Below are 10,243 nucleotides of genomic sequence, written 5' to 3'. Positions count from 1 at the left end.
CAGTTACTATGTTGTGAGCAACTCTTAGGGGGAGATTCATTTGAGGAAGAACTGGTGTTTTCAGTCTAGAGTCAACAATGACCTGAGCGTGAGGTTGGAAGCAAATTGAAAAAAAAAATTCTGAAAACATTTATCCAAATTAAAGCTGCTGAGAAATATAAGGAATAAATAAGAGCTTCTTGGTACCCAAGAAATTGAAGATTACAGAATGTCCTTTGTTAGTCTTAAGAATGAGGGGAAAAATGAAAATGCCCTTTCTCAGTACAAAGAATCAGTACAAAGAATTCATAAATTTGACATGAATTATGAAGTAGAAAAATCTGCTTGATTTATTAATTTTATGATATATGTAATCAAGATCTAATTTGGCATAACACTGTAAATGTTTTTTTAATAAAGGTCTCTGAATTGACTTTGGAGATAACTGCATCCCTGGCCAACACCTTGATTGCAGCCTCATAGGAGGTTCTGAGATAGACCCAGCTAGCTAAGCTGCTCCCACGTGCCTGACTCACAGAGCCTGTGAGATAACAAACCCTTGTTGTTTGCAGTCATGACATTTTGGGGTAATTTGTGATGCAGCAATAGATAACTAATACACCAGCCTTGAGCATCTTAAAGTCTCATAAAACAATTAGTAACCTACTCAAGACTGTACCTTCAACCAAGTGTTGGATTTTGAGTACTTCGTGGAAGTTAGCAAAGGCAGAGGTGGAGGAAGGGGAGAGCTGAGCATAAGGCAAAACTCTGTTCACCCTAAAAGTTCGACTGTGTATATCTATGACACTGATAAAGTGAACATGCTGAGAATACATTTGCATGGAACACTTAAAAGCATCCTGGGAATAAACTCTTCCTAAAAAGATTTGTTACATTTGTCAAGTCCTAGTGTTAGAGAAGGAGTGAACACAGCTTGATGCTGTACTTAAATGGACTGTTTATCCTGGACAAACAGGAATGTGGAGAAAGCTGCTTTGAGAAAAATGAAGTTTTCTAGAAAAGACAAACATTACCAAAATTTCTGGAAGATGATATACTGACCACAAAGCAGCTCTGCTTTGTGCTCCCAGGGTGTAACTTTGTTATGAGGAAGAGGGGCTTCCCTGGGTGATTGGAGCATTAAGAGTACCTTGGACTGCAGAGGGCATAAGTGTGAAATGGCACTACCTTCCCTGCCTATGGAGAGGGGCCTGGAAGGGGTTTCACAGACAGAAGCCATCTAGGCTACCACAGTGTGTCAGAGCCAAAGTAGGAAAGGAGGGACTGACAGAGGCCATGTGAGAGCTCGGAAGTTTCTGTGTGTGGGCACCAAGGAAAAGGAAGCCTGCAAATTCCACAGTCGTGAAATGGAGCCAAATTAGAGAAATAATATACTACCATTATGATTTTTCTTAATCGTCAGGCTGGTGTGCTCTGTGAAACAAATTATATTCCTTGGGTTTCTCTGGGTAATTAGTAATTCTAGTATAGCATCTATTCATAGCATGGACTAATTGCTACCCAAAGATGAGAACTAACTGCCTTGTATTAAACAGATAATAGCATGAGCATAGAGAAAATGTGTACTGCCAGAGATTATTTATATATCTCCAAGCCTGGGCATAGCAATAGAAAACTGGGTTAGAAATATTGTTGCAGCTAGTAGAAAAGGCTGTTTAGTTTCCAAGGGAAGAGTGATGGTCTTCCCTGGAGACTAGAGGGTCCCTGCCAGCATTAGTCAAAGAACGTTTTGACCCTACCAGGAACTTTCCACCAAGGCATTACGTAAAAGGAAGTAGGGATGGAAAATAGAAAGAACAGTGTGTTGATTGAACCCTACAGGACCCATAGGGAATAACATCTGCTCTATCAGGGCAAAGAATGTCTTACAATTGTGAGGGAATGCTTGGTGATGGGTACATAGGTGTTTTAAACCAAGGAAAAAGCCCCATGACCATATGGATTCCTTTTTTAAAGATATATCAGACTGTAGGACATTTGTGCCTGTAATTGTGGAGAAAAAGCTTTTTTATCGACAGTAATAGAAGTAGTAGGTGAGATGAGGTTCACTCTAAGCAAATGGTTGCTAGAGTAAAATATTTTAATGGTGGCTAGGATAAAAGGAAAGAAAGTATGATTCCCACACTTAATACAAATTGTTAGAGGAGGAGAAATAGAAAATCATTTACAGCATAAAGATGGACGAAACCCAAGATGGGAAAGCACTAATCATTGGAACAGCTACCAAGTTATCCAGCATTTCACTATCCTAGAATTAACTTTGAGGTGACCCAAACTAGTGGCTGATCATTAAGGTCTTCCCTAATATTGTGTGTAATAAACATATAGAACTGTGAATTGGAACAATCAATCATTTCATTACTCTTTCATTAATACCATTTTTTCTTGCGGCACACAACCACAGCAAAAGCAAAATTTTAGTAATGTTAAAGTCCAGTTTTACTTGGTAAGCCATGTCAAGACTAGCTTTTCTGGTCTTTTAAACATGAGGCTTAATTAATGATGGTTTGATACCATGGCTCCCAAACATTTTGTGCAGTCAGGTGGTGCTACCCAAAATTTGGATCCAAGCTCCCTGAACATCAATCACCTCAGAAGTGTGTTGAGAAAAAAACCACACATATATATATATATTTATGTGCATGTTATATATATATACACACACTTGTATATATATGGGTGTATATATGTGTATATATATGTGTATGTATATGTGTGTGTATATATATGTGTATATACATATATATGGAGAGAGAGAGAGAGAGATTTGGGGTTGGGGCCTGGGAATCTTAACTTCAACTATTATGCTTTCCTTCTTGAAGTGATAAGTACTGTAGGGACCGTACTTTGAGAAGCATAGTTCCAGGGAGATTTTGATTGATGAATTCTACGGAAAGGCAGGGGGAGGAAGACAACCACCAAGAAGGAAAGTCCAGAGCAGGGAATGTAGTCAGAAACTCCATGAATTTGCCTTTCAAATTGATTTCAAATTTGATATTAACAATAGAGTTTTGTCTATTCCAAGTCCCATAATAAAGACTAGAAGTAAGTTGAGATTCAGTCTCCCACTTGCTTGTGCCCTGAAGATCCAAAATTAAAATTTGACTCTGGGGAAAAAGAGGGTACCGTTGATGGTATGACCTGGAAAATCAGCTACAGGCTGGACCTCAGTCCACTATTAGCCCCAAAGCTACAAAAGGGAGTTTTACAGAATGATGAGAAGTCTTATTATGGGACATTATCAGTAATTATTAGGATATTAATGATAATAGTGAACGTTCCTATCATTTATTTTTAAACACAGACTTGAACAGTCTTAGGTAATTTTTATGATAACCATATAATATCAGATGAGGAAAATTGTAACTTACCAAATATATTTTGCTGCTATGTGGATAAACTGGGCTTTTAATTTCAACCTGTTTTTCTTCAAAACCTATGAAGTATATCACTAGTCTCTTTGCCTTCTTAAGTGATATTGTGAGGGAACGGATAAAGCTATTCTAAATTAACTTTTCACAAGAGATGTTAAATCAACGTTGTTACACTACTTCTGTCATTAGAGCTTCTGGAAAGTCTTTACACAGGTGGCTCTTGGCTATTTGTTATCTAGATAACAGCATCCCTCAGAGTCAAGCCTAGGAAAAGATTCTGTTTATTCCAATAAAAAGATTGTGCATTTCTGGGACTAGCGACCTCTTAAGAATATTAGCAGGAGGAGTGTAGTTGGAGTCCCAATTGAACCTAAATTGAATGGATTTAGGACTCATAGAGACAGATTTTTATGAGAAAGCAAACCTCTTGGGAAATAATTATTACAAGGGAGAAAGAAATTTGGCACATAGCTATGCCATAATATGATAGGTACTGGAAGTGAAGAGCTGTTTTTAATTTAGAATAATGCCTATCACTCAGCTCATCCTTCAGCCTAAAACAACTTAGGTCCAGTGCTAGGAAAACTGAGGTAACACATGAAAGGGCTCTTTTATCAAAAGATCTGAAATCACTGGGAGCTCCATAACCATATAATGTACAGTGCCACAAGGGCTGACTCCCTGGGATTCATTCTACCATACATGTGCAGAGAACAGACAGCAGAGTGTGCCTGCCACCTGATGGCATCAAACATATGGGAGGCCTCCCAAGGTTCGCAACTTTGGGCACCACATCATGTTTGACACAGCAGAGAGGATTTGGCCCAGTGGGGCATGTGCATGGTGTGTATTCAGTCACAATGATCAGGATTTGTGCCAGGTATTGAAGAAAGGGGCCTTCATGGGATTTCATAAGCCTGAAGCCAAAAGAGAGAAAAAAATGGCAATGATTGTGTGGTATCTGAGATAACTTTGTGCTTCAATCCATATGAGATACTTTTAGAAATAATAAAGGGAAACTTTGAGGGACTCCAGGTATTTCAAATAGTGGGTAGAAGCAGACCCTAAATAGGCCATTTATTACAATCAATGCTGTGGTATCTGAGCCTCCCAAAGGCCTCCCAGCAGTCCTTGGCTTCTGATATTCATGTCCTTGGGTAGAGCCCATATACATTAATTAGTGCTGACCCATGCGACTGATAGAATACTGTGGAAGTGATGGTGTATGATATCTGAGGTTAGGACATAAAAGGCATTGCAACTTCCACCTTGTTTTTTTGGATTGTGGGAGTAACTAAACTCCATGTCTTGAGGAAAACCAAGCAGCCCTATGGAAGGGCCCACAGGGAGGATAACTGAGACCTCCCACCAAAAGCCCACACTTGCCATCCACGTGAGTAAGAGTATCTTTCACACATAGTCAGTCTTCAGACCCACATCTGACTGCAGCCTCATGAGATATTGAGCCAGAATTGCTTAGACAACCCTCTTCCAAATTCCTAATACGAGAAACAAAGAGAAATACTAATAAGTGTGATTAATAGTTTTTTTTAAAAAACCACTAAGTTATAGAAGAATAGGCTATGCAGAAATATGAACCCCATTTTTACTCACAAGATAGAAAGACCTGAGGAGAGTTTGGGTAAGACTTGAATTTCTCCTTAAGTAAAGGGTGGGATTTAGCTGGATGCTGAAACAATGAGAAGCCTTTCTTGAAAGAGGGATGAATATTACTTAAGGCAGAAAGACAGATACATCTATATTTAAAGGGACAGATTTCTTGAGGTTTGGGTCATAATCCTGAAAGACACCATCCTGAGGCCATAAGATACCAAAAGATCCAATTTCCTGAAGATCAATATCCCTAAAGTTTAAATTCCTAACGCCTAAAATCCTGAAAATCACAATCACAGGATAGTTGCATTGTTAGGCAGAACAATTACCTTGTTACTGTCTTTTTGCAGAAGAAAATGAATTTCAATTGAATCCCCAAGCCATAATGATGGATTTAGAACTAGGTGCAATCAAGGCTTTAAAAGTGAATTTCAAGGTGTTACCAATAAAGTTTGTTTTTTTCCATTCGGCCAATGCATTTGGCAGAAAATTCAGAGGAGAGGATTGGCCACATGTTACAGCAACAATGAGAACTTCAGTTTAAAAATGCGTCATTGCCTGCGTTGGCATTTCCTTCAGCTGATGATATTCCAGGAGCTTCTAATGAATTGAAGCTGTCTGAAGAAGCTCGTGAAGTTGCTGACTGTTGCATAAATAATTATATGCATGGTAGGATAAGAAGACACTTAAGCAATGGTGTTGCTGTTTGATCACCATTATCGTTTCTGCCAAATTTGTGGTCTGTATATAAGTGCCTGTGGAATAGATTTCTGTGTATGCAAAACAACACAGAAGCATGGCACAGAAGATGGGAAAATATAATAGAAAATCTTCACGTCTGTGTATATCAAATCATAGAAGCATTTCAAAAAGAGCAGCACCATGTAGAAAGTGAAGGTGAACATATTGTTTGAGAAAAGCCACGTTGTAAAAGGAAACAAATCAGCTACTCATTGTGATGCTAGGGTACAAAATATTGTTAATGTCGTGAAAGTCAGCCAGCTCTTATGAACTATCTCTGTGCAATTGCTCATAATCTATCCTTGTAATACACATTTTCAAATGCTAAATTTTCTTTTCAGTTTTCTGGGGTTTTTTTCTTTTTCTTTTTTCAGTCTTTCCCCAGTATTTTACATTCTTGGCATTTTTTTCTTTTGCAATTCTCTATGATATGTATTCTATCTTTGCATCATTTCCAGTACTGGAGGTATAGATTGTGTAGAGACTTCTGGAAATTTCTAATTTGTTTTATGCATTTTTTGCAAATATGATTCCGTGAAAGTGCATTATCACAACATTGACTTTGAGTGTAAGCATTGGGGCATGTATGCAAAACCATTAGAATTTCCTCAGTAAATGAAGACAATTTTTGTACATCTGCATTTGTGAAAGATAAAATTTTTTGAGATCGTGGCTCCTTGGGTGATTGGTGCAATTGTAACCCATCCTGGTTTTCGATCAATCATGTCAAAAGACTTAGTTTGTTCCTCACAGTATTTAGGACGGCAGTCCTAAAACACACTATTACCAACCATAGTGATAGGTATTCATACATTTAGCTTTTTGACCTTTTTGATCTCAGCTCACTGCAAGCTCCGCCTCCCAGGTTCCCGCCATTCTCCTGTCTCAGCCTCCCAAGTAGCTGGGACTACAGGCGCCCGCCACCTCGATCGGCTAGTTTTTTGTATTTTTCAGTAGAGACGGGGTTTCACCATGTTAGCCAGGATGGTCTCGATCTCCTGACCTCGTGATACGCTCGTCGCGGCCTCCCAAAGTGCTGGGATTACAGGCTTGAGCCACCACGCCCGGCCTTGACCTATTTTTTGTGAATGTAGCTCGTCTGCCCATAACTGTTGTATCAGTGTGACTATCAGTATACCTGAATGTTCATACTTTAAATCTGTGTTATTACTGCCTATGTTATTGGGTAAAGTGGCTTATGAGTGTTCTGCTGTGTTTTTGTAGGTTTCTCAAATAAATCTCCTTTCAAAAAATGTAAATATCTTTTAAATAATTTTTAAATTACTTTCGGCAGAGTTATGGTGTCAGGGATTTTGATCTTTTGTGAGTTCAACATTTGGATTTATGGTGTTTGTGGGTGTGTCTTTCGGGATTATCATTGGCTTCCATTTGTCCACAGTGTTGAACACACAGTGAAGTAAGGAGTTAGGTGAGACAGACTGGCTAGATACAGGTTAGGGAAACCTTTATGTTTAATTTTAGGGCCTTGGATATAAACTAGAAGGCACTGGCTATATGAGGTAGAAGGATAATGAAATACATATTGGTTTTCCAGAATACTGTCTCATCTGGTGATTAGACGTTGAATGAAGTAGAAGTAAGAAGACGCTGGAATGAAGAAATTATTTGAATAATTTAATAATTGCAGATGGTAAATATGAATGAACTAAAAAAATACATTAGAGAAACTGTACTTTACGTATTTTCAAATATAAACTTACTTTAGAAGACTAGATAATATTAAACATTTCTCATAAGTCTTTGAGAAGATTTTTATTCATTCATTAAAAATATTTTTTAATAAGTTGGACATATATTAATAAATTTAATTCAACAAATATTACTATTAATCTTTCTTTACACAATGTCGGCAACATGGAGGCAATTATTAATTTAAATAGTTTAAATAATTCATTATCCTCTGAATTTATAGATAAAAATTTTAAGAAAATGAAGAAAAGTATTTCTCCTTTATAGTTTCTTTCGGTGATTTTGTTGTTTGTTAATTTCTACTTTGAAACTACAAGCAGATGTCTGAGAAGGAATTTCACTTTTCTCTGTCAAGATAGATACCGACCTGGCCAGATAATCCCATTTGCTGGGACTGGGAAAGGAGAGACTAATTAATACTTTTATCTTTATTCAGCTGTATCTCATAGTCTTCCTTTTTATTTCTATCCTGTACTTCATTGTTTTTCTCAAGAACTCTCATCTCTGTGGAGGAAAAAAAATGTCAATATTTCTGCCCATACCTAACAGTTGCCTGGGTCTACAGCTCTGAATCAAAACTAACATACCACACACCCAAAAGATGAGGTACTTACATCACCTTTACAGGCAAAGTATTCATGTCTATAACCACAAATCTAATCATGTAGCTGAGGTGCTAAGTGGCAGTTTTTGGAAATCTGTAAGGAATTGCTAGAGAAAAGGATATATTTAAGAATAACTCACTTCTAATTTATATCATCGTTCTAATGTTCATGACATTTAAAAAAATTGAAGGCTGTGATTATTATTGGTTGTAAAATTAATGTTATGATAAGCATTTTTAAAACATGAAATAAAATAGTATTTAACAGAAAATGTCAAAATTAGTGGTGTATAGCAAGGATAGGTACTATGTAATAAAGCTTTTGATTCATGTTTTATATATGTTTGTTTTTGTGTGGGTCACTCTGTAATATTACCTCTTATCAGGGGTCATAGTTACCATTTTTGAAAGCTTACTGATACTTTGGAATACAAATCCTAAAATATAAAATGATTTCCCACCAAGAAGCAGTTTCTCTGCTCCTTCTGGGATCTCTGTCTGGTTCAGCCCACCTGTCTGCCTCCACTCCTGCTTCCACCTTGGCCATCAGGGTGACCCAGAAGTCCTACAAGGTGTCCACCTCTGGCCCCCGGGACTTCAGTAGCTGCTCCTACACGAGTGGGCCCAGTGCCCGCACCAGCTCCTCGAGCTTCTCCCGAGAGGGCAGCAACAGCAGCTTCTTGGGGGGCCTGGGTAGATGTTATGGTGGGGCCAGCGGCATGGGAGGCATCACCGCCCTCATGGTCAACCAGAGCCTGCTGAGCCCCCTTAACCTAGAGGTGGACCCCAGCATCCAGGCTGTGTGCACCCAGGAGAAGGAGCAGATCAAGACCCTCAACAACAAGTTTGCCTCCTTCATAGACAAGGTATGGTTCCTGGAGCAGCAGAACAAGTTGCTGGAAACCAAGTGGAGCCTCCTGCAGCAGCAGAAGACAGCTCAGAGCAACATGGAGAACATGTTCAAGAGCTACATCAACAACCTTAGGCGGCAGTTGGAGACTCTGGGCCACAGAAGCTGAAGCTGGAAGCGAAGCTTGGCAATATGCAGGGGCTGGTGGAGGACTTCAAGAACAAGTACCAGGATGAGTTCAATAAGCATACAGAGATGGAGAATGAATTTGTCCTCATCAAGAAGGAAGTGGATGAAGCTCACATGCACAAGGTAGAGCTGGAGTCTCGCCTGCAAGGGCTGACTGACGAGATAACTTCCTCAGGCAGCTGTATGAAGAGGCGATCCAGGAGCTGCAGTCCCAGATCTTAGACACGTCTGTGGTGCTGTCCATGGACAACAGTCGCTCCCTGGACGTGTACAGCATCATTGCTGAGGTCAGGGCACATTAGGAGGAGATTGCCAACCGCAGCCGGGCTGAGGCTGACAGCATGTACCAGATCAAGTATGAGTAGCTGCAGACGCGGGCTGGGAAGCACGCGGATGACCTGCAGAGCACAAAGACTCAGATCTCTGAGACGAACTAGAACATCAGCCAGCTCCAGGTTGAGACGGAGGGGCTCAAAGGCCAGAGGTTTCCCTGGAGGCCGCCATTGAAGATGCCGAGCAGCCTGGGGAGCTTTCCATTAAGGAGGCCAAATTCAAGCTGTCCGAGCTGAAGGCTGCCCTGCAGCGGGCCAAGCAGGACATAGCGTGGCAGCTGCGTAAGTACCAGAAGCTGATGAAAGTCAAGCTGGCCCTGGACATCGAGATTGCCACCTACAGGAAGCTGCTGGAGGGCGAAGAGAGCTGGCTGGAGTCTGGGATGCAGAACATGAGTATTCATCCATAGGAAGACCACCAGCGGCAAGTGGTCTGAGCTCGGTCTATGGGGTCCCTCACAAGCCCGGGCCCCAGGTACGGCCTGGGCTCCAGCTTTGGCTCTGGCGTGGACTGCAGCTTCTTCAGCCGCACCAGCTCCACCAGGACCGTGGTTGTGAAGAAGATTGAAACCCGCGATGGGAAGCTGGTGTCCGAGTCCTCTGACGTCCTGACGTCCTGCCCAAGTGACAGGTGCGGCAGCCCCTCCCAGCTTACCCCTCCTAAGGCTGCCCCAGAGCCTGGGAGGGAGGCCGCTTGCGGAGTAGCACAGGGAATGGGAGACGCACCTGAGGCTCAGCCCTAGCCCTCAGCTCACCTGCCAGGGAGTTTACTGCCTGGGCCCCTTAACCATTTCTCCAGCTACAAAACAATTTAGTTGCTTTTTTTCTT

General features: G+C 40.6%; 1 pseudogene; it reads left to right on the top strand.

Annotated features, from left to right (window-relative positions):
• The first annotated feature begins 8,492 nt into the window (after positions 1–8,492).
• LOC105513466 lies at positions 8,493–9,427 on the top strand (annotated as a pseudogene).
• The last annotated feature ends 816 nt before the right edge of the window (positions 9,428–10,243 follow it).

This window comes from Colobus angolensis, unplaced genomic scaffold, assembly GCF_000951035.1.
Source record: "Colobus angolensis palliatus isolate OR3802 unplaced genomic scaffold, Cang.pa_1.0 Scaffold23, whole genome shotgun sequence".
NCBI classification, from domain to species: domain Eukaryota; kingdom Metazoa; phylum Chordata; class Mammalia; order Primates; family Cercopithecidae; genus Colobus; species Colobus angolensis.
The sequence above is the reverse complement of the archived record's forward strand: the minus strand, read 5'-3'. Positions and strand labels throughout refer to the sequence as shown.